The sequence below is a fragment of the Thunnus thynnus genome, chromosome 24 (genome assembly GCF_963924715.1).
Source record: "Thunnus thynnus chromosome 24, fThuThy2.1, whole genome shotgun sequence".
Lineage (NCBI taxonomy): Eukaryota > Metazoa > Chordata > Actinopteri > Scombriformes > Scombridae > Thunnus > Thunnus thynnus.
This window is the reverse complement of record NC_089540.1, coordinates 6,580,569-6,606,608: the sequence shown is the minus strand read 5'-3', so window position 1 is coordinate 6,606,608 and position 26,040 is coordinate 6,580,569. Positions and strand designations below refer to the sequence as shown.

At 39.2% G+C, this 26,040-nt stretch overlaps 1 long non-coding RNA gene across 3 annotated transcripts in view; it reads left to right on the top strand.

Annotated features, from left to right (window-relative positions):
• The first annotated feature begins 821 nt into the window (after positions 1-821).
• Positions 822-26,040, top strand: part of LOC137177218 (uncharacterized) — a 281,510-nt gene continuing 256,291 nt past the window's right edge. For 2 of the 3 annotated variants that reach the window (XR_010926015.1, XR_010926014.1), the window contains exon 1: positions 822-1,127. This is a non-coding gene — a long non-coding RNA (uncharacterized lncRNA). Of the gene's footprint in view, positions 1,128-24,615; positions 25,950-26,040 lie in introns of those variants that run through there. The other variant, XR_010926016.1, reaches the window with a different exon arrangement.

The following is a 26,040-nucleotide window of genomic DNA, read 5'->3' as shown; positions in this document are numbered from 1 at the left end:
AGTCAAACAGGTATGCAGGAGCAAGGCCATGCATGCAGGGCTTCATAGATTAGATGTAAAATATTGTAATTTCTCTTTCTTATTAGGAGAAATTTGCTGTAGTCAGCTAACAGACATCCTTTTTTTGCCTCTAAGACAAAGTCTTACTCAACATATATTTCTGTAGATGTAATGTAATGCTGTCCCTTCAGATAAGATGTGAAGCAGATGAGTACTGAGACATTAAGTCCTACACACTTCTGAAATCTGTACTGTGGGTGGCATGGAAACCTGACTGCACTGTAGCATGAAGACAGGAAGTGACAGATAGTGAACTAACTGCTTATGGACCATCTCCAACAAGTTTGCTGAGTAATGGAAGACAGGAGATTGGTCGATACTAATAAGCTGATATTAATTTAAGATGAGTCAAGTTAGGGCTTTTTGAAAGTAAAATAATAACTCATTCTTTTTTAATAAGTTTAAGAGAAATAGAAAAAAGGGCCAGATTGCAAAGAGTTCTTCACTTTAATTAAATATCAGTAGACAGGCAATTAAAAACCCTTTTCGGAACATTTTGAACTACATGTCATATGACTACAGTGTACAGCATCTTATCTGTGTTACCTGTGTCATGTGAGTATAAATAAGCACATCAGGTCAAAGTCAGTCGTTTTAAGATACTGTTTGGTAATTGTATTTGTGTTATTTCACTGCTTTGTCTCCCCCAGTTTTTACAAATGAGTGAAACAGCGCCCCCCTGCATTAAGGGCTTTTAAAGCCGACTGTGTGGCCAACCGCGGTATTGCACCCTTACAAAAGTCTATCTAAGTTGGATCGTTTTTGATTAAAGAATATATTAATTGCGGTCACGGTCATGCCACGGCCATAACTGTGAATAAACACGTCTCTGAAGAATAAATTCTGAAGCCAATTACATAAAACTCTGGCCTCCAAACAACCATTTACATAAAACAACCGGCTGATGATAGTTTTTTTAGTTAGTTGCTAATGATATAAGTTAAACCAGCCGGCTTAGTTACGGAGAGGAGATGCTATCAGTCAACAAGCAAAATGACCGCCACAACAAGTGCACTGGGACATTATGGACTCTTCATCCCCATGAAAGAGGAGAGACGTCAAAAAACGTGAGTCAGATACGTTTTCTATCTATCTGTCTGTCTGTCTGTCTGTCTGTCTCTTTGCTGGCTGCTTTCTTTGCTTATGGCTAAGAGCTGCTCTATGGCTGCTTGTGTGTATTTTACTCCTTGCAGTGTTGTTGCTGAAGCTGTTGTTGCTGCTGTTTACATACAGTAGATACACTACAGAGCCCGCCGAGGCTTTGAGTAATTTGGTAAATTGCTCCAGTTTTGCATTTATTGGTTGTTAAGCCACCTGTTGACTGTGTAGGGGCCTGTGCGGAAGGTCTGCTAGCTGTTTGTGGCACTTCCTTTTGTTATTGTTTTTGTTTTTAAGCTGTGTTGTACAATGACTCATTAGCTTAAATAACTAGAATACCATTAATGTATGCTATTTTTCCTGCTCCAAGCACATATACGAGACTGTGTAAGTCATGCACTTGATACATGCATTGATTCTTTTTAATGTTGACATAAACTTTTACAATGCATCAATGACTGTTTTTAGTGTAGCAAAAGTGTGTTAGACAACAGATTTCTGATCACCATACGTTTACTAGTTGCATCTTATGTGGCTGTGTTGCATTACAGAATGATTCAATATGAATTTTTGAATACAATTTGTGAGTTAAATGACACCGTTATTATTTATTTAGATGGCTTGTCTGACTTGGCTTCTGAACCTCTCCACTGCTCCAAAACAGAGTCAATTTAACAGGCCCCTCTGAAACAACAGCTGGCCCTATTCTGGCCCCTGTGGTTTAAATGAGCCAAAACTGCAACTGTTTCTCTACATACTGTGAATCAGCTCTTTCACACCAGTTTTACTCATGTTGTCATGATGCATGTTGCCTACGTTTTGAGCATTATATAGCTGAAAGATGTACTGTATCTATTATTCATTCAGGATTACAGGGAATTAATATTCCCTAAATCTGATCCAGATACTGCAGCACAATCTTCTTGATTATATGTAAGGACTCTGATAATTTTGGTCCTCTTAAAGGACCAGTGTGTAGAATTTAGTTGCATCAAGTGGTGATTGCAGATTGAACTGAATACCCCTCCCTTCCACTTCCAAGCTGCAAAACTTGTGGAAAAACGCCCTCTCTAGAGCCGATTTTTGATTTGTCTGTTCTGGGCTACTGTAGAAATATGGCGGTGCAACATAGCAGGCGCTGTGGAAGAGGATCCACTACTTATGTAGCTATGAATTATTTTCAGGTGATTGTATGCTAATTAAAACATATTTATGAATATTATATTCCATTTCTGCCAATAGATCCCTCTAAATCCTACGCACTGGTCCTTTAAAGCTTCTTGTAATGTTAATGTATCCCCGGTTGTTGCTGCAGCAGTGATTGATCTCCCCTCAGTGATAAAATAAGGCAAAGTTTGCACTTTCCTCGACCTACCTCCTATTTCATCCGAGGTCTTGATCAGAGCACCCCTCGGAGAGAAATAAATGTCACGACCCACCATGTGAAATAATTTGCCATTATAACAGCGCCGCCTCTGCCCAACCGTATTGCAAATGTCTAATTCTTAATCCACTAAGTATCACTGTAGAACAAGACTATAAAAGTGCGCTCGCAGACATCTCCGTGTGTGTGCATGTGTGAACGAGATAGAGACAGATGGGGAGCTTAATGCATGTAAAGTTCTCTTAGATCTGAGCTCTCTTGCCCACTCCAGCATGTGGGAGGAATGGGAGGATAGGAACAGATTGATAATGACTTGTAAGGGAATCGCGAGCGCTTCTGCTCACCACGCGAGCAGATTTTCCTCAGCTGGAGGAGGCTGGTTTAAGTCGGTGAGGAATTTTTAAAGGGGATATGGGTATTAATGACGCTTATAATGAGAACTGGTCGTAAATAAATGTGAAATGGCTCCGGGTGTCAGCACAGCTCAGGATTCACTTGGCTTAAGAGGCGACTTAAATCTAATTTTCCCAAATTCAAAGCTATCACGGGCCACGGCACCTCTTTTTAGTTTAAATTTATCCTCTCCGTACTGTAAACAAACAGGATTTTCTTCATATTCCTCTCACTGACCCCACCCGGTTTCATACCCTAAATAATCACAGTCATTTACAAGTCAATAAATCTTATATTCAACCTTTTAAATCTTTTATTGTATGAAGTGAAATATATATTATAGAGTGAAATAACTTCACTCTTTCCTGATGCAACTGCCGTGCCTTACTGTCAGACATGATCATATCTGCCATAACACTGTAAATTCAAATCAAAAACTGAAGAATGCTACACTTTTCCCCCTTATTAGCATGCCAGCTCATGCAGGAAGGACAAAGTCCTCCATAATATAATTAGATCATCTTTTCACTAGGTTGTACCTTTGCTGTCACTTTCCATTAGTTGTGTTTTCGAAAATGATTTCAGGATTTAATCCAAAACGAGAACATGTAACTTATTCGAATCCGTCATTTACTGTACAGCGGATGATTTCTTCTCTCTCTCATGGTCATGGAGTGAGAAACCCAACACTCTCAGTTGAATTTGAAAACCCAAGTCAGTTGAAATAAGTCTCAGAGAGATGCAGCCCAGATGCTCAAGTGTGATTAAACTGAAAGCCATATGGTCAACTAAATATCTCTTCATGCAGCTTTATTGTTTTATACACAGTACGTATTTAATTGAATCCTGCCTGCATCTCCAGCTACGACTCCCATAATGTCAGTTAACAAACCTCTTTAATAAGCAGAAATTGTAATGTAGCATGGTTACAACATGCTCGTCCATTTTTTGGACATACAGCACAGTGCATACAGTATCAACCTAGCATAACAAATAAGCTTTGCAGATTCTCCCTCTGCAATTTAACATATAAATATAAACATATATTCGTTTCTGTGTGGTAGTAGCACTGAAAAATGCCCCACCCTACTGTGAGAATCTTTGCCACAGCTGCACTGCACATGAGGTGTGTGATACAGTATAATATCAGAAGGGGGCGCTCAGTATATACACAGGAAACCCCCCCTCCCTCTACTGCACTGTGTTTGAACCTATACTGCTTGATTATGATGTCACGTCATCATGGTATTGCATGGCTGTGTACTTTTGCAGCACCAATCTATAAAAAATACACCATACTGCTTGTATTATTTGAGGGGAGGAGAGGGAAAAACAAGTGCCCCCCACCCACCCACCCCACCCCAGTTCCTGCAGTGGCTCAGAGCTTGATGATTGCTGTGAAATTGTCATTAGTAAATAAAAAAAAAACTTGCGGTAGGCTACATGCAAAGAGGGAAAAAAAATATTTATTTAATGGCAACCTGCTGTTGCTGTGCTTGTGTGTGTTGCTATAGGCTATTTAATTATTCTGTCTGTACTCTGCTATGACAGATATGGCAGGTACTGTGCTGTTGTATTTCCTGGACTGGTGTACATAGTGTAAATGTCAGTGTAAATATCACAGATGTATACACCGTTGCTTTCTTTCCATCTTAAGTTATAGACAATATTCAGATCTAACGTCTGCTGTGTCCTTTCAGCAATAAACAGATCAAACTTGTCTTGTTGCTTCCATATATAAAGGTGGTTGATCGAAGGTTACTGATGACTTCATAATCATGATGTGCAAGACAATCGGTCCTGCATGATTTCCAAGATACAGAGCAACATATACACACAACAGTTGCGGAAGTGGTTAATTTTCCAAACCAGGAGATGGCGCACAACTCCTGTCTTAACACCTAGAAATGTTATTAAGAGTTTTATCTGCATCATTGACAACACTGATTACAGATATAATTCTCCTTATACAGTAGATATGAATGTGTTAACACCTTTTTTTTAAAAAAAAAAAAAAACCAACAAAAACACAGAAGAGTTTGTGTGAGAGTTGGCCACCTACACCAGAATGGAGTGGGATTTTAAGATTAAATAGAAGGTGAAATTACACGTTTTAGGTTTTTGTTCAGAGCACCGTTTTCGCAAGCCGACACATAGAGCAAAGAATACAACCGGCTGCATCAAATTAGCATGAAATTGCAGTGTAGAGAAGTTTCACCCTCAACTAAATAATAGAGATTTATGAGGGGGGGGGGGAGAAAAAAAAATCTCTTATAACATCTATAAAAGTTTCCTCTTGTGTTGGGACTACTTAAAGCGGCTCAGAATGGGCTCATTTAAGTGCAGAAGTTTTTCCAAGATGATCACATAAAAAAAAAAAAAGAAAAGTTTTTCTTGAGAGACAGACCTTTTTTGAAGAACTTCCTTAGAGAATGATGGATTTAAAAAGCAGACTCCTTTTGAGAGAGAGAGAGAGAGAGAAGTCTTAAAAAAAAAAAAGAGGCACTCTCTTTGGGAGACGGACCGATCTGAAAAAGATTTCAGCTGAAAAAGACAGTAAAGAGAGCGAGAGAAGCCATTGTTGGAAAGGGGGGGGTGGGGGGGGTGTTGTAAAGCTATGCAGCCTGGCGACAGTTAGCAGGAGGACCCCTGTGTGGATTGACACCGCCTTTGTGTGGCAGTGAAGCATTGTGGGACCGTGGACGACTTGGGACTCCACTCACGTTCTCAGAGCCACTACAGAGGTATCTGACCGACTGCCAGACACACACACACACACACACACGGACAGACACAGCCACACAGACACAGATAGCTTAGTCCCGACTTGTGCCGGATGTTGGATTGGCACTTGCATTGTGTGGCAGTGAAACGATCTGGGGGAACTGCAAAAAAAAAAAAAAAAAAAAAGGACTTGGAACGCGGCTCGCACATGCAACATACACACAAATCCAGCGCGGTGGAGATGATGGCATGCGTGTATATACAGCTGCCAGACAGCATTAGCTCGGGAGGAATTAAGAGACTGTGGCTGAAGCTTCGGGAACCATTTCTGCCTTCTCCAAGAACAAAGTCTTCCAAAACACTATACCCAGGTCTCTGTTATTTCTCCATCAATCAGAGGTCGCTGTCTGGAACGGACTGTATAGGCTCTATGCTTAGTCACAGCTCCTTAGGCGTCAGGAGTGATGTGTTTTTGCATAGGTGGTGGTGATGGTGTAGGGTTTATCATAATTAAACTATAGCTTTTTTTTTTTCTCTGTTTTTCTTTTCTTTCTTTTTTTTTATCAGTACAGTATGTGGGTTTGCTGCACTGTTACTACCAGTCTATGCATCAAAGGAGCAGAACATTATATAAACATAAGCACTACAGTGTGGGAAACAATATTGGTACGTGCCCTGTTTTTTTTTTTTTTTTTCTAGGCCTGTGGGATCATCTGTCTTATTTCTGCAAATAATGAGTCACCCAACATACAATGCGACATCATTAACAGCACAGCGGTGAAGTCAACAGAGTGTGTGTGATCTGTATGTGGATTTCTTATCCGGATAAGGGAAAAACACATGTTAATGCTAATTATAATATCAGTAAATTAGCGTAAATGCACTCTGCAAGACCACATCTGGAGGCTCCACCTGTGATCGTGATCTCAGCCAGGTGTAAACGCAATCTGTACAGTGCGACCACATTCGTAAGAAGACCGCTCAGCATGTCGAGAGGTCACCTAACACCGCCTCTTCAGGCTAGCTTAAGCAAGCGACAGTGAGTGCTATAAATATTCCCTTGCAAAAAATGAATGACCCCCATCCTCGGCATCGTTATCATCCCACAAACTGCTGTCGTCCAAATCAATGATTACAATTAAGCTGAAGTAGGAAACTCTTAATTTGGCGCAACACCATTCATTGATTAGAACTAGAGCAGAAACAATAAGTTGAATGAATAAGAACATTTGTATCATTATTTTATGTAATTTTTCATACATTCCCATATAGGGTTATGTGTATTTACATCACGACAATGATTTCAACTATCTATCTCCCAGCCCTATGCAAGCCCCACCTAGATAGTTTGCATCAGATCACAGTGTGGGTATATTCAAGATAACAAGCGCACTTAATACCAGGTATTGCAAGGGCTCATGGGTTTCTGATTCTTCCATTATTTGTAGGGACACTGGGGTGCCACAAGACAATGCCGTGATTTAAGTATTTTTTTAATTGGATAAGATTTTCTTTTCTCTACTCCCTTTTCCACTTAATAGGTTATTTAGTTGATTGATTTCAATATAACAATGCAAAAATGTAACATACAGCTTTTTGAAGTAAATTCAGGGTTTAGTTTATACAGAATGTCTTGTTCTTCCTTTCTCCCTTTGCTCATACACATTTCATCCCCTCCTTTCATAAACATAACCCCATGGAGCATCATGAATATGAAACTGGAAGCAGGTGCCTCATTGTATGTGGCATTCGGTCTGTTTTTCTCTTCCAGAGGCATGTTTTGATGGAAGCCCTGTCTCTAATAAACACATTTTACTAACGGAAGTTCACCTCCGCTCTCTGGGGACTGAAAAAAAGCCCTTATGGGAAATATACTAAATCACAAACTGCAATTACAAGTAGATGAGGCCGGTTGAGAGAAAATGGGCATCGTGCAAAACTGTATTACAACACCTCATCACAAAATACCTCCAGGGACTCACTGATGATGCATACTGTGTATTACAGTGTGAGAGTGCAAGGGTTGACTTTTCCTTTAGGGGTCAGTGCATTTGGATGTTTCCTAATACAATTACATGGACTGTTTTTGGTACAATATTACATACTGGTGCCACTGTTATTATGAGGGGTAACAGTAATGTGTCAGAGGCTGAGGACAAAGCAAAAGTTCATTTATGTGTTATGCCTTGGTATAATTATTATCATTATAATGGGAAGTTGGTAGCCTCTATCTCCAGCCCAGTATCCCTAGGAATTATATCCATATTGGACGAATCCGCATCAATGTTGCGTGCCAGGGACCTTAATGCAGAGTACAGGAGTTTGTGTTCCGCCAAAGATCTGCAAGTAACATTCACCTTTGTATTAACCATAACTATGATCTTTCCCTCTCCTAAACCAAGCATTTTAGTTGTCTGACCTCAACCATACCTATTTTATTTTCCATAGCCACAACCCTTCCTTAACCTAAACCATGTCAGCATGTGAAGATATTGTGGAAAGCGAAAATTCAAAAAATGCTCCTGTTACAAGTTAAAAGTTATTATAGGTTCATAAAGACTGTTTTGTGTACACATCTAGTAATTGTTTTAAGTTAAGTAGTGTAACGCTAACTCTGCTAGCTTGTCCACCTGGAAACCTATTTGCCAATAGTCGAATAATCTCCATGTTACTTTCATAAGGAGAAAAGTGCTACATCAATAGTTTTCCAGGATTAATCCATTATTTCCTGTGGCGGGAGGGACAGACTAACAAATCACCTGTGAAAATGGGGGATAATTTGTAATTTGTACTCAAAACACCCTTGTTGTTTTCACAACTTTGAGCTCGCCCAACCTAATGGAGACTGCTGGGTCTATCTGCACTCAATGTTTACTGAGCGTTTACGGAACGTACTGAACGGATAGTGAATCAGTGTTTCTCCCATAATTATAACAACGAGAGGCCAAAAAAAATTTTTTTAATGCCAAAAATGAGCCAAATATCCATTCATTCAGAAATCAATAGCGTTTGGGAGTCTCTGTGCAGCGATGGTTTCATCGCCGATGTCTAAAAGGTCAAGATCCTACACTTCCCATAATGCATCTGAAATGTGTGTGTGTGTGGGGGGGGGGGGCGGACGACACTTGAGTAATTTCCTTAAACTTGATAAAGTTCTTCTCCATCTTCACCAGGAAAGTGTAGGTGCTAGGAAGCTCAGTGCTTCCTCCTAGTGAGAATCTTGTGAAATGCAACTTACTCTTACAGCTAATTTATCAGTCAGTTGTTAAATGTTAATATCATACATTACAGTAATTTATTACCTATATTCATGATAATGTCATTGAAATTTATTACATTTATATCTGTTACAATTCCAACTTAGTTTTAAAAGGTTGGTACTTAATAGCCAATTGACATTGAGCACCATGTGTGCCATGGCATGGAAAGTGATAGCTTTATGCTAGTTTGCACAGGCAGTGCCAATTACTTTTTATGAATTCAGTCCTTTTCCATGAAGTGTGCTTTGTTTAAAATTGGCAAAATAAGAAATCCTCGCCCATAAATGATTCTCATTAGCAGTCTATAAATAAAGGATTCAGAACCAGGGCTCAATAATTATTATGAGGGGAGCCGTTTCAATTTACATTTTCAATTAAGTGGATTATGAGTTCATTGGCTCCTAACCCTTGCTGAAACATCCACACTCACACACACAAGCGCTGAGGTAAAATATCTCCCAGTGCTGAAGTGGAAGTCTAAAAGACACTCCACTTCAATGTCTGCCTGTGAAGATGCTCAGTCATCCAGCTCATGGTATATCTATGAGGGCTAAGTCAAGGGCAACAGGACTTGCTTTAGATTCCTGAAGACGTTTCGCCTCTCATCCAAAAGTCCTCTTCAGCTTGTTATATATATATATATATATATATATATATATATATATATATATATATATATATATATATATATATATATATATATATATATATATATATATATATATATATATATATATATATATATATATATATATATATAAAGATCAGTGCATTGCTGTAGTTTTTTATGTTTTTTGGGGGTTTCTTGTAAACTTAGTCAGCGCTGTATGAGAACAGCTTGTTTTAGAATCACTCCTAAGCTGAAACGTTTAATTTTGAACCACATTTCAACTTGTAATTATGATCCCACACTGTCTTCTCCAGTATAACAGAATAAGAATCATCCAAAAAGAAAAAAAGTACCCTACAAAAGGCTAAGAAAAAGCTTAAGTGACTGAGGATTTAAATTAACAATCGTCAGCTTTAGACAAATACCATGTCTGTCTCACTGCGCTAGTAGCTCGACATCTCTGACTCAGTGAAAGACTCGAGTTGCTAGAAAAAAGAACAAACATCCTCAATTAACATAATCTTGTCTTAAACTAGTTTTTGGGGAACAGATGTACTTCACAAATGAGTCAAAAAAAAAAAACAGTTAAAATCGACAACAAAGACGATGAGGTAAGAATGTAAATGCCAGAATAGTTCAAAATCCCAAAAGTCAGAGATACTCTTACTGTACAGCAAATGTGACATATTTATTTGAATTTTATTGTCATTATAATAAAATTTGAAAAACCCACCACAAGGAAGTTCAGTGGATTAACACAAATATTGAACTGACATTAAAGCAATGCCAAAGACTGTTTTGTAATTTAGGAACTGGCATCAAGTCAGACTTCTCTGAACAACCCTAATCCTCCTTGATGAAACTGATATTATCACACACTTGCTGGCCATCTGTTCTTACCTTTACACATCCAAAACAAGATGTAACCCAGACAAGAATATTATTTTTCTCATTTTATTGTTATTATGAATAAAATAAAATACTGTCACGGTTGCTCTTATAACCTCGAAAGCACCTCAAACAAGAAAATCTTGTCCAATTAATCAAAATTATTATGGCGGGCACGCATATAAATCATTAATACGTAGACAAAGCTGACATCAATAAAAATCTAATGGCCTTAATGAGTGAGGGGAGAAAAAAAGAGATAAGAGCAGATGTTCAAAATGAAAACCTCATCAACAACAGTTATGTAAAAAAAAAAAAAAAAAAAAAAAAATGGCATTTTAGGGAGGAGACACCGGATGGTGCTGTTGAACCGGAGAAAACGGCGGAGAAAAGCACACGTGTGAGATGCAGAGGGAGAGTTAGATAGAGGAGAGATACAGCGAGAGGGGGCGAAGGGCGAGAGAGATACAGAGGCAAGGCGAAGGAGCTAAAGAAGTAAAGAAAGAAGAGAGGGGATGGAGGAGGGTGGAGGGTGGGAGGAGGGTTAGAGAAGCAGAGGCAGAATATTTCCCTAGTTTGAGGAATTGGTAGTGAGAGAGCGGGTAGGAAAAAGGGGGTAGTGGGTGGAGGGTAAATGTGGCATAAACATCATATCAGTCTCCCCGCTGCGTTAATTATATCCATTATTACCCTGCTAGTTTCTGGGTCAGATGAATTTTTATTCACATCCTTGGAGGAGAAATTACAGAAAATTACAAAAAAAAAAAAAATACCTTAGATCTTATTGAAGAGGACCAGGCCTTGTTTATGGGTAATTGTGAAAAAGCAATATACCGCTCTGTGAAAACGTGTTTACCAGTTGAGCTCTCCCTAAGGGCCATGCCACGGAGCGAGACACGCAGAGAGCATTGTCCTCCCCTTGACTATTAGTCTCTCGCTTCCCCCTCCCTTCTCTCATGCAACATACTGTACAGTACAGCGTCCCTTAGAGGCAAATGAAATTGTACTCTGCACATTTTGACAGCACCATGAATTGCATTTAATTACACCAGAGGAGAATGATATAATCACTTTCAAGCAGTAGGGGTTGCTGAGCCTGTCACTCTATGTGTTTGTGCGTGTATATATATGCACCTCTGCAAGTTTCCCAGTCCGTGTAAGCACCTGAACGTGTGTGTGTGTGTATGCGTGTGTTAGTGTGTCTACGTGCAAATCCCCCAACGCGGCAGAGTCAATCTGTGTGTTCTGCCTTTCGATGAGCAGATATTTGAACACTAACAGCTTGTCAGCCGCGTGTACAGGTTTGCAGACGGAACAGACCACCAAGCGATGTTCTGCTAGGTGACAACAACCTCTGGGAGAATGATGTAACACTGAAAGGAGGGGGGGAGGAGGAGGGGCGGGGGGGCTGAAGGAGAGGTGGGGGATCCACACGTGAAGACAAACACACACACACACATGACTAGATGCATACAGATAGAAGTCGCAGCACGGTGGGGTACAATGTGTAACGGATCAGCTTGTTGTCAAATTGGTGAGACTTGCTTCTAAGGCTGCTTCTTAAAGCATCTAAACCAGGGATGATGCAGCAAATCTATAATGACTGCAACACACACACACAAGCACGAATCATTTATTTATGGCCGCATAAATCAAGTAGCACGGGCGAGATAAACAGTAAAGATGATTTTGTGAGATCTGTCAGTTACACGGTACGCTACAAATAAAAACACAAAATCACGGATAACAGAGGTAGTCGTGAATCTGCCAGTTATACCTGACACCTGCCCGTTTACGTTCCTAACTGCGCGGCTCTCCCCTGTGATATACTCATCATCTGAAGGCTCCAGACCCGGCTTCCCCCAGAGAGAATTAAAAACACGCAGTTGGCACCTGTAAAACGTTCCATGTGGGATGGAAATAGCAATTAGTTAAAGCAGCAGAAGGCCCCTTTTTAACAGCACAACTAAACTCAAAGTGTAATTTCAGGCATCTCTTGGTTTAAATATAAAATACGCTTCTCTGAAACAGATCCAAATATGAAGCACTCACCAGTCTTCACCATTCAGCCTGATAGCTTTTCACTCATCATCACTCATTCACTTTATCCCTTAAGAGGCACATACATAATTGAAATGTAAGATGCATAATACTTGGCACCTTGTAAACATGTATTTAAATGTTACGAAACTAACGCTAGACATATAAATAAAACCTGAAAGCCGAGGCTGCTAATGGCTTTGCTGTTTCTTACATTAAAATGTGTCCCTGCGCTGTTTTGTCCATTATATTCCAACTGCTGGAATGTTAATTAATGGCGTATTTTTCTAAAGAATATTAGAGGTAAAGACTGTGTGTGCTTTTATTAAAAAAAAGTTCAGTGCAGAATACTTCTCAAATGCTGTAATGTCACATAATACAAAACATTTTTAACAAAAACTATATACTACACATATGGAGGAGTACAAAAAAACCTGTTTTCAACTGATGGTGAACGTGCATCTCTACTAAATGCTCCAGATGTCCATTTACAGTAAAAATGCATGCAATCCATTAAAATGAAATAAAAGACATGGTTATTACACATACTATCTTAAAACTCAAGAAATAAAACATTGTACATATAACAAATCAAATGGTTTGAACTAGATTAATAAATAAACTTTAAAAATAAGGAAAAGTCATATAGGCTAATATACAGTGCAGTTTTGTAGAATTCGATCAAGGCAATTGATCTTCCTGTTGTTGTTCCTGTTGTGGAAGTTGTGAGTATTTCCTATACATTTCAATCTGGATACACACTTTCCCCTTTTGAGCTGCTGCACTGACCCCAATAATCAGAGCTAGGTGGTAAATGTCCACAGCTGTTTATTGTGTTTCAGTCGAATTCTAATTAGCAGTATTAGCAGTGTCACCATTGATTAACCTAATGAAAGATGAAAAAATGTAGAAAGTGTTGGGTCATTATTTGAGCTCCACTCAACCTCGCCTTAACTAGCCTTCAAAACTTTTAAAACACTGATGAATCCTTGAAGACTAGAATTGAAACCTACGTTTACAACAGTAGCACAAAGGCACTATTTTTTTTATGTTTTCACTACAAATTTGATTATTTTCAGAGGCTTAGGCTTCTGATTAAATCCTGCATTATGAACTTAAACTCCCCTAATCTCCCCGTTCTGTCAACCAACTCAATCAAACATCAGTTTATAATGCAAGCCTGCTTTAATAACGCATAGGTCATGTTCATTTTTATAGTCTGACAGTATGCTATCGTATGAGTGTTCTTTTTATTGCGTTTTTAAGATATTAAAAACAGCACAAACTGAATTTAAAGTCAACAGAGCCGCTAATTTTTAAAATCTGTATAACTTGGCTGGATTGGGTCCTTTTTTAATTGAGTCTTTTTAAAAACATGTTAACTGCACTAAATCTACTCAATAGCATTCATGAAAGTAGATTAAATTCTGTTAGTTTACCCAACCTGAGTTTGAAATGTTATGAAAGGAAATGGATCCCTAACATCCACTCATTTCTGTCCTCAGATGGATAAGCTTCACTCTAGTTTGTTAACATTCACATGGATTGGATGGGTCGGTTTGAGGTCTACCACTTCTTTATGATCGGCGGCATCTCTTCTGTGTGTGCTTGGTAACATGGCAAGCTGGTAGGTACAAGAAAGCCCTGCACACTTGTCATATGCGCTGATGCGTCACGGCTGTTCGACTGGGCCAGAGGGCAGGATTGGAACTGACCGAGGCTTAGCTGGCTCAACATTGACTGTACACAAAGAGAAGCGTATTTGACCACTTTTCCTGCCATAAATTACAAGTATTCAATATTGCCCTAGCATTTTTTATTCTTGGCAGGATGGGAAAAGCCTCTGCAACACTGTAGTCTTGCATTCAAATCCAGGATAATGACTTTTAGTTTGGTTGGCACCTCACCAACCTTATGGTTTTTAGGGAAGCTCTTTAGTTTGAAACTGTACAAAAATCACAATTTAACAATTAAAGGAATACTATGATTTGGAAATCACATTTTGTAGTAGGTCTTACATGCTGTTTTTGTGCAACTGTAGTAAAAGCAACCCCGTTTCCTAAAAGTACGTTCATATACAACTAATCTGTAATTGCAAAGAAGTCTTTTAGGAAATGTAGTGCCCCCCAAATCACATTATCTGTCAAAATAATGAAATGTTTATATAGAACGGATTTGTGAACTGGTCACAGCCAGTACAAAATATTCATACTATACATACCTGCACAACATTGACTGTCAACTTACTTCATTTGTTTTTCCTCAATTATCTGCTCCCAGCAGCTAAAACATGCTCGATTAAGATTCTTATGGTTATGTTTTGGCAACTCAAAGCACTTGATTGGTTAAATATTCACCACCAGCAGTCTTAATCAAGTCCTGGTAGTGATCCGTTTTTCCTCCACTTGGTTTTTATGTAGTTAAGTTGGAACAAAAAACAACTATGGATGTAGGTAAAAAAGTGTGACAGGTTCGCACATCAGAGGACATATCCATAAAGTTGAACCTTTCTCAGCTTTTCCACAATGTACCTTTGAGTGTTTGAGTATTGCTGGGCGGCACAACATATTTTTCAAGGTTCACTTCACAATGAATGGTATCCTGTCCTGCCTCTGTTATTTGAATCAGTTAGGTCTGGACGGGTTATGAGAAAGCCCCTGGGAATAGACATCTTAAAGGTTCCTCCACCATTTGTTGCAATCTTTTTTTTGGAAGAACCATATTTCATGGTGTGAATCTTAACTAGACTTAAATATCCCACATAAAACCTTTTGAAAGTGCAATTATTGCTTTCTTTTTTGGTATCAAAGTCTTGAGTTTTGTACACCCAACAATCAATACCAACCTCCTCCATACAACTTGTCTATGATATAAGGAGGTTACATTTCCTGGATTGGGAAAAAAACCCCACAAGAACTAAAAACAAAACTCAACAACGTTGTCAGTGAACTTAATCAGCCCGCAAATATGTTTCCTCTAAAACATATTCTGCAAAGCAAATAAACAAGCAGGGTCCCAATAAATGAGCCTAGCTCTAATCAATAACGAGGATAAAACAGAGAAGCATGTGTATATCAGTACAAACACTGGCACACAGTGGTACAGACACACACACACACTTTTCCCACCGACCTGACAATCAGAAGCTCTGCTGTAGCTGGAGGCACATTCAATTACGATCTGTGGACTAGCTCTGTTAATTGCTGGAGAAGCTGCTAAAGACACTGACACAAACATTTGCTGTGCTTTTTGGACTGCAGAGTGTATAATGTACAAGTGTAGAAACTTGGCTCCGCTATGCTATGCTTTTTTTGTTCTTTGTTTATTTCCTTTATTGTGTGAAACACAAAGTTAGTATTTAGATTTTTGCCACCCATAATTATTGGAATCTAAATACCAATAACAAAAGCAAACATTGGAGTCCATCAAACGGGCGAATATTGGCATACGAACAGTTTCATAAGCGATTTACTGCTCCCAAAGTAGCCAGTGATGCAAGCCATTATGAAAAATCCCCAACATGAGACAGATTTGTGTAAAACAGCAGAGCCATTTCCTTCATAAAAGAAGTACTCACATAATGCACTAGAGTACTTTATTGGTGTGGTTCAAAGACATAATGACTGAAAAAGACCCTTTTAAGTCAAGCACCATGATACGTAATGATTCAAATAACTCCCTCTTAAGCAACAGAAAATAAAATGATCCTAATGAGTCCTTCCTTTCATCTAGCATGGGATAATTGGAGCTCGCCCATTTCCCCTCATTGTTAAGAGGCTTGATAGCTCATTAAGATCCTAGCTAAATGTATATATCACAGATTTTACACCTAAACGTTTGATTAAAATGGCCCCGCTGCATTTAGTATGATTGCGGCAAATTGACAGGCTGATATGTGGAGATGGATCAGGAGGAGGCAGACTATCAGCACATGGACAATTGAAGATGAAGGAGAGCTAATGACTGGCTTTTACCACAGGTTTAATAGAGGTGTGTCCCCATCAGCTGATAACTGCGGGAGATTGTGATTGAACTTTGTGCGAAATCCTTGTAAAATCTGTATGTTTCCAATTTTTTCTTGCACTTTGACTATTAAAGCATTTTACAAGTTCGTGCAGTACTTTAACAGTACGAGACATAGTAGACCAAGACCAGATTATGTACAGTCTCATGGTGCATGAGCTTTCTCAGTGGTCACCAGCGTATCTCCAACACCCACATAATCATTACTAATTTTTCTGAATCCATATGCATTTTTAAATATGCATTATGCTGTTCAATTAAAAGAACAGCATAAACAGCAGTATATGGCTGTAGCCCATGCAGAATAACATATTTTCTAACAAACATTGACATTATTATTATATGTTTTTGCATTTGGAGAAGGGACTATCAGACAAATGGCATTTTAATGCCTAAATACAAACACTTAGACATTCCAGAGGTTGTTAGTGATACAATACTAATGTAACACAGATTGGGTTACATAACAAACAATAATTAACCCAGAAAAAAAAACAAAACCCAAACCCAAAAAATGATGTTTTAAATGGAATTGACCATTTAAAACAAATGGTTATGCAGTTAGATTTTGCTGTAAAAAGCTTTGCTCTTTGAGGGAACTCTCAAAGCTACAGTGATTTTGCTCAGATAACTAAATCACCCCTAAAAATATACATGAACATTAAATCTTAAGTTAAATCAATAATATCAAGAATATAAGGAAGTGGAAGGGGTTGGTAGAGAGAGCTGCAGCAACAAGCATATCAGCAGAGTAATAGTCAGAAGTGTCTGGTTCTAATAGCCACGCTGTACAGCTACATGAATATGAATATGACATTATGAGCCATGTTCCTCTTCTGAATGATCTGATTCATCACTTGGCACAAAAATGTAATACTCAGCAGCTGCTTCAGGCACATTTGCAGATTAACTTTAAAAACCCTCCAATATTAAGGAAAGAAGGGTTAAATTAGACAGTTTTTTTTTTCTTTTTACAATGATACAGCTTTGACTTTTCTTTTATGAGTTTGTATCAAAAAACAAACAGTGTTGAAGCTTCATATTGTGAGGCAGAAGAGGTGAACTCTTTCCTCTCGCCTTACATTCAACTCCTGAACATCACAGCCTTATGTAAAAGATTCATATTTAGTGCAAATAACAGCTTTCAGCATGAGAGTATATGGATATATGGATACCCAGAGTGTAGAGATGAATGTAAGTGACTAAGGAAGTAAACATCATTTGACACAGCCACCGCTGTTTCATGCAGACGCCACTGATCCAAGTTGAATGATGTTACATTTCAGGTAAACGTATGTCATGTGTACATCTACCGGTGATGGCTGCCAGGGTAAATAAATTAAAACATGTATTTGTTTGCTTGTTTGTTTGTTTGTTTGATTAATTTCCCCAGCGAGCATCATGCAGTTTGGGACTATCAATAGCAAACAGCAAACAGTCAATGCCAGAGAGCATTAGCTTATTACTTTGGCAGGATGAAATAGCAGCTTCACGTCAATTAGGAGGGAATAAATGAGTCGGTGAAAAACTGCAGTTTGATGCTTGGGCATCACGGACACTTGGAGTTAACATTCAGAAGGCTGCTTGAAGGCGGGCTTCAGATTGTGGACACTGTGGTGATTTGGGCTCACGGAGAGGGGCGAAAGAAAAAAAAACTACAACAACCAGAGCAAATCAAACAAATTGAAGCGCCTTTCTGACCAAATGTTCTGAGCTACAAAGATTGTAGTGAGAGGATTTTAGGTCAAGGACTTTTGCCTTTGGTGCCAAGTTCTTGAGTGACATGGTTGAAAATATCAAGGGTGGGCTGACACACACACACACACATACACACATACACATTACAGCATGTTCTGCTGCTGCTGTGCTCTGTTGAGTAACTAGGGAAATGACATTCTTTGAATCAAGCATACAGAGGTCTCACACATTGGCCCCGAGCAAAATATTCTCTGCTGAATGCCATCTGTGAGTCTCTCTATCGCTTTTTCTTTTATCCCCTTTTGTATGGCTAACACTGTGTGTTTAGTGTAGGGGTCCAACACTTGGCAGGCTGTTTGCTTTGTAGAGTTTTTGGACATTTAGTGCTTCTGCATGTTTCAGGCATATGACAGAGAAGCTAAAACAGTCAGGGTTCATATTAGATATTAATGTCTACGTCTCAACCAGCAGAAAGAGGTAGCATCATGTCAATGCTAACGAATTCATCACATGGCTTATTGCAGTAGGGATGGATATTTACACTGCCTACGGCTACTTTTGTGATTATCCGCACAGTTGAGTATATTTCTGATGCAATGTGTGTTCTGAACCATGCTGACTGGGGTCATTTGTGACTTTAGCCTTTGATTGTTGTTAAAATGTTGCTGCACCGCTGAGCAGGTTGCTTCAGCACATCACAGTCAGCCAAAGCAGCAGTGTATTGTCGTTCACGTTCGTGCTTCAGTTATTGATAAGCCATTTGTTGCATCATTGCAGATATATTATATTTACAAGAAATTTGTAGTTTTGCAACAGGAGATATGGACTTTAACACTCTTAATGCAGAGAGCCAATCTGACTTGCTACATTCTTCTGCATCTTGTGCCACATTTTCTTATTCTTACATTATTTTAGTTGATTTATAGCTTTATAGCAATGTTTCACTCTGATATTTTGATGTACTTTGAGACATAACTTGTGTTATGTTTGTCTGTACTCATTGAAAAAGAGATGTTTAATCTGAATGAAGGGCTGCAACACATGTTTATTTTCATTATCGATTACTCTGTCAGCTATTTTCTCAATTAATATATTAATAGTTAGGTCTTTAAAATGTCAGAAAATGGAGAAGATAAAGATATTCAGTTTACTGTCATGTAACAACATATAAAACGTTATGATGCTCTGATAAACTAGTATGTATTACCTAATTCGATACAGTGCATTGTGTGCTTGGTGAAATTTTAAGGGCACGTCAAAGCTTCAATCTTTGCTTCCTTAGTTTTAGTATCTTTTTTTAGCGGTAACCGTACACAAGCACGAGTACCATGGCGACGGAAAAGCCTTACCCAGCTGAGGCTCAGCGTTGTCGTTAAGACTATCACTCACTTGTCACCTCGCTTTGTTGTTTGCTTTTTCCCTAATCGGGGTGACAGTAGTGGCAGGCGCAGAGTGGTTTCCAGAGAGTGAACAAACTTGTTCAGGATAACACACTGAAAGCCTTTTTGGCTTCTAGTGAGGATGTGGTGTTTGTTTGTTTAGCGGAAGTATATGTAACAAGGAAGCAGCAGTCAATAAAACAACAAAAATTGGCTGAGATGCAGAATGTCATTCTAAAGGATAAGGAGACAGTACAGTCCTGGTACTGTAGTATAACTTATCAGTTGCTAATACTGCATCTTTCTCTAGAACTAAACAGCCAATTAAAAAAGTAAAAAGGAATATCCATGATGTGATGTGTCCTTGTCAGAACATTCAGAAGTTCACGGTCTCAAATCTCCAAAAAAAAAAAAAATCCACATTTGAATGACATTTGTGACTATTTCCTCAGACAGTTTCAGATCAGCTGACTCACAGGAAACCGCACGACAATATTGTGTCACAGCATCCCCAAACAGCCTGCTGCGTCTCTGTTTGACTGTCCTGGCTGTGGCTGTTGTTTGCAGCCAGTGCAGCCTTTGTCTCTGTCCTCATGATGACAGATAAAGCACTGTGATGCTCCCTCAGAGGGATGCACACAGGGGCACACACACACACACACACACACACATAAATTCATCCGTTAGCGCTCACATCTTTGTTCTGCAGCGTGTGATCTGTCAAACCGTCTGTGAGTTTGGGTGTGTCTACATTTGTACGCCTCTGGAATCTAAATGAGGATTTTGCATTTATTAATGTAGATTTGGGTGTATTTTGAAGATAATATTTCTAATCCAACTACTTTTTTAGATGATTCCAATCTGGAAATATCTGGCTTTAATGGAGTTTAATTTGAAAAAGTTCAAAAATATCAGCAGGTTTTAATGACAATTAACATATCGCAGCGGACTGATAAATAAACTTATCAAACTGCAGCAGCTTCAGAAGCGTTGTCCTTCATGTTTGTCCTGCAGAGAGACACGGGGGTGTACTAGCCGCCCATTTTAGATAAAAAAAAAGCTGCTGTAAAAATCAAATGCCTTTCATCCCAATAGTCATCGGACATCTCCGCCAAACAAAGCGGCGAATGTTCCGTACAACAAAGGCTTTTTCCGCAGGTTCAGGAGGGGTGTGTTTGAGAGGAGGCTGGCAGAATTAATGAACTCAGGAGAAGCCACAACAGCACTGTGAGTCAGATGGGGGGGGGGGGGGGGGATGTTGTAATGGGTGAGATCTTCACAGTGATTTGAATACAAAGGAAAGGGAAAAAAAAAAAAAAAGCTGTTTTGTTTGTGGAGTGCTTTTCATGACGCAAAAACAAATCAAAGGAGCATGGAAAAAGAGAAGGTAGACCACAGCAGCATAAAAGCATAGTCAATAGAAATATTGACCAAATAGCTGTAGGAACAGAATGTGAGAGTTGAAAATAATTATTGGTGAGAACGTCGCCCTCTCCTTCATCCCTCACCTTCCTCATCTAACAGTACTGTTACTGCTATACCGCACCTGTCCACTAGTTGTGTCTGTAGAGTTATTATAGAGGCTGTTTCCTTAGCATTTTGATGTTTTTTTTCTGGTGAACCAGTTGTATGTCGTCTGCTTATCTTGATAACAGTTTTAAAGGATAGCTCTGGTTTATTGCAACCTGGCGTATTTCCCATAAATGTGTGCTAACTTTGCACTCACCAGCTTCATTATCAAGATTCTTGGAAACAAAGGCTACAAAATTACATGTATCCGGGCAATCCTCCTATAGCTTACCAAATAAACCAAAAAAAAACAAGCTGAAAGACGCTAAAGTGGTTTGTCAATATAAAAATGCCGATTATAGCCGCTTTAATTCCACTTCCTTTGACTTCTGTGGCTGCTTTTCATCATCAGACATGTTCTCAGTTGTCACAGTTTAAGTTAAAGAAAGTTAATCAAATAATAAAATAGTTTTTCATTTCTTTATCAATAATAAATGGAAGCATACAGAGTAATGACTTTGTTTGAGCATACTTAAACAAGCTGTTTCCGTTATAGGGCAATTTCACAGTTTAGAAACCACTACAAATGGTAACCTTTCCACTGAAGCAGTGCAACATGACAGTAATCACGTCAAATGTGCACTACAGTCTTTCATTGTACAATTCTATAATTTTTATGCTGATTGATTTTCATCTTAACTACTATCTACTATCTGTTTTGGTTGCTGTGCTTTCTTATGTTCACCTTTTTTTGAGTGTTAATTTTCTATGGATGGCAATTAAGAGAGCACAACAAACTAAGCATCTAATTGCACAGCTCAGTTCTCTCTGTGCATATGAGAAAGCTTTGGATCTTGAATCTAAACGGTCATGTTCTCAGCAGCAAGTTTTAAAACGAAAGTTTTGATGATTTGTGTGGAATTTTTATGCGACTGTTGCATCTCTGAGATTCTTCACATCAGTCATGCCTGATGTGTTGTCGACCCAGCCTCAGTTTAGAAATCTCATGAATGCTATTAAGCATTTGAATAAACTCAATTCCCCCTACTTAGCATGGATGACGATATTTTCCGTATTATCCTCAGAATTGATTGTATCAAGCCGGTGTAGATTGTACAAAGATGGGCCTTCAGTGGAACAACAGTCTTGCCTGTTGAGAGCTACGCCTGCCACAGTGGCATGACTCCATTAACAAATGCAATCTCAGAGATCATAACTAATCTTTAGAATTAATTAAAAATCTTTTTTTTTTTTTTTTTTTTTTTTTTCCTGTGCATTCGTGTAATTGAGCTAAATTCTGCAAATCAACAAGATACTCTCCTCTTCTCTTTATAATTGTTTCATTATGCACAGCCATGGGTGTTAACTAGGAAGAATTGATTGTAGCAGCTGGCGATACGGTCGACCTGATGAGGCTACCGTCGACTGTGGCGGGAAATTGTCAAGCTCCAGTCACCCACTGTTTCCCAGCCACTCCGACCTATCCAGGCGACAGACTAATTAGTTTGCCGATTACGTTTCCAGGCAAATAACCACTGCCTTAAAAATAATCATCACTGTCATGCTGCATGGCCAGTAAAGGTTTCTCTATCTATCCGTCTGTACCTCCACACCATATTGTTGCTGTTAACCTTAACGCAGAGATAATGGCAGCTCTTTGCCACAACATGACATTTACCTTACAATCAATAACACCGACAATAAAAATAACTTCAATCCGGAATCCGTAAGGTTGCCGCCGGGGTCGCGCCACCGTCCCTCTCATTCCTCTCCCACACCTTCGTTACCGTTCGCTTTTATTACCCCGCGTCAGCGCTTGATCCCTCCCGCTCTCTGTATTTCTCTCTTTTCGCCCAGCCGAGCCGAGCTGACACACGCTGACACTAACAAGCGGCGCGCCTCGGATCTCCTCAACCCCGAGTGCCATAAACGCACCTGGCTTTGACGCGAGGCGCGGGCACAATAAGTCATTTAGCCGTTTCGGTTCATTGAGCAGGCCGTTCGTTAGTTAGCCCCAGGGTAAAGCTGTCTGCAGGAGGCAAGGGAGAAAAGGAGGTTTGTGTTATTCTATAAATCTTAAGAAAAAAAGAAGTTTTAACCTTTGTATTATGAGAAGAAATAATAATGCTGCACATGTCAAAGAGAGCTAAATAAAGTGCAGTGTTTATTTAATGAGGAGGACAGTGGATTAATTGTAATTCTCATGTGTTTGGTTGAAATCTCTGACTGACTTATACTCTAAATTAAACAGTAAATTCCCAATTATTGCTCAGAGCTTTTATTCACCTTTTTTCACTCCCTCTCTTTTCCCCTCCAGAGGCCTCGAAGGCGTTATGCTCGGACGACCTCGCTGTCGAAGTGTTAGAGAAAAACATTAAAAGAAGAAGAAGAAAAAAAAAAGAAATCAACACTTAACAAGCGAACTAGATAAACAGAAGCATTACAGCAAAAAAAAAATATCGGCTGGATATGACACGTCGTTAAAAGGTTACCTTGCTTTGTTTTCCTTTCGCCGTGAAGAAGTGAGAGACTACCGCGCCATGAAATATGATGTTATTACACCTCTCAACCAATTCTCAACCCAAAACCGCATTACAGCTGGACAGATATGTCACTTGCGTTGAGTGATGTTCCCTCTGTGTCTGTATTGCAGAATGTTTAACCTTATTCTGCTCACCTGAAAGGACATACAACGTAGCAGAGATTGTAATTTATTTAAATCTAATTCATGCTCTTTCAGATGGATGAAATGGCTCAGGAGTTTTGACATCGGGGCCTCTGTGACCTTCTGACTTTGGACCAAAGATTTCCTCCATCAGTGCGTGTGTGTGTATGTGTGTACATTGTGTGTTTTTGGGTGTATGATAATATGCAGTACTTCTTACTAATAGCTAAATATAAATGAAAGTTTACTTTTTACAGTACCTGTGGAGAGCATCTACTGAAACATGGTACTGAGTTGCATTATGGGAATATTGAGTTTTATGGGATTATTGTAGAAATTAGTGTTTTTGGAGCTACTAGGGACAAAAAGTCAAGTTTAAAAAAAGAATGGTCAAAATTGGTGCAGGTGAGATAGATATATTAAAGTGTACTACAGTATAGAAGTATTACATAATATAGTATACAGTCCAGTAGTATTATATAACAGTAGAGTACCCCTTTAAAGACAAATGTGCTGCCCCTTTCTGTTTATTCCATCTGTATCCGCACATTTTAAATTCAAATCAAACCCGGCAAACCTATTAATATAAATGCAATACTATGTAAATGAATGTGGTAATTCATACATAACATAAATCTGTTCTGCTCACACGCAGAGTAGATACTAGTAAGAAGCAGCAGCGCGCTCTCCCAGATGTAAGGTCCACAGCTGGACTTGTCTTGCATAGTATATCTGAGGCGTAGTAGTGTTGTAAATGCATGAAAGAAGAAAACATACCATGTGTTTTTTTTTTTAGAATTCAGTCATAAAAATGTAGTCAAACAAACGATGGAGACAAACCACTACAAAGACGGTTGTAGATACAAGTTTCTACAGAAATATGTAAAACAGGACGTACTGAAATGTGGCAGTGCATCTGTTCCGCATGAATGTGTTACATTAATGTGTTGTTACCGCATAACCTGAAGCTGAAATTATGTGTGAAGTAAAACAATGTCAGCGATACCACATGTTTATAATGTTGGTTTTTTTCGTAAAGCGGCGTCAACGGAGCAACAGTGTTACGGCGCACATCAGCAGACGTGTGTTTGTATCATGACCCAGAAGAAGCTGATACACTGTGTATGTTTTATAGCTGAGCTTGATTCTGTAATTATCTACCGTATCTGTCTGTCAGGGGAGAAGAACTGTAGCACAATGAAACCAGTTCCAGAAAACGACTTTGAACTGGCTCACCTCCATAGCTGGTTTTGCTGCTGCCACACTGCTGCTGTTGTAGAAAAGACACACCGCCGTCTCCTTTTTTATCTTCCTTGATTTGAAAGTTGTTACAGCCATTAAAGCGTTGAGCGTGTTTCCTGACCGTGTCCCTGAGAAATGTCACATTCCTGTAGTAAAATTCTGAGTTTCAAAATAGGACCTCAAAACTTTCTAGTTATAGTTTCTATTTAACACAAAGCATCCAATAATGTGTTTCTCTTTCAACTCATCACAAACAAGGCCAAAGTGTGCACACCGCACCAAATGAGCTGCGTTTTTAATTTTCTCTTCGTATTAACTCTTCCATTAATCACCTCGCGTCATGTCTACGCACGTGCACGTGTGAGACGGTGTCATCCGTGAGCACAGCGGCCCTCTAGATCATTAATCAACTCAAGGCGAGCCAGCCAGGGGGCTTCCAAAATGTCAAGGGGGGAAGGCGAGAGTTTGCTGCGCTCTGCGCCGCTGCGTGCTCTTACACCAGGGAGCTGATCGCAGCTCATCACTCCCATCGGCCTCTGATGGTGGGGAATAGCGGCGGGAGAGCAGAAGAGGGGATGTGTGTGTGTGTGTGTATGTGTGTGAGTGTTGGAGAAAACCCAGTAAATCTGCAGGAGTTGGCCAAGTTAATCACAAAAACCAAGCGCATTCTCTCAATATTATGCCAGGCTAAAATTAAACTTTTAACAGCTTTGTAAACTGTTCTGAACTCATATCAGAAAGATAATAAGCTTCGATTTCACACTGAGTCTGAAAGTAGCTCTCAGTTTTTTTTTATTTTGGTGCAGCTCAGGTTCCAAACATCTATTTAACATCACAATGCTTGCTGTGATAAGGTGACAGTAGGAAAGGAGCGAAAGGAAGACGAGAATAGAAGAGGAGAGAAGCGGCGGTGCGCAAAAAAAAAAAAAAGCCAGTGGATTTTACAGAAGGCCAACAACCTGTCAGTTTAAAAGAGGTAAACACAATTTTGAATACTATTAATCTCAGAGCATGATATTAAAAAATCAAATTGGGGATGAAAAAAAGTCATAAAGGACCATTTTGAG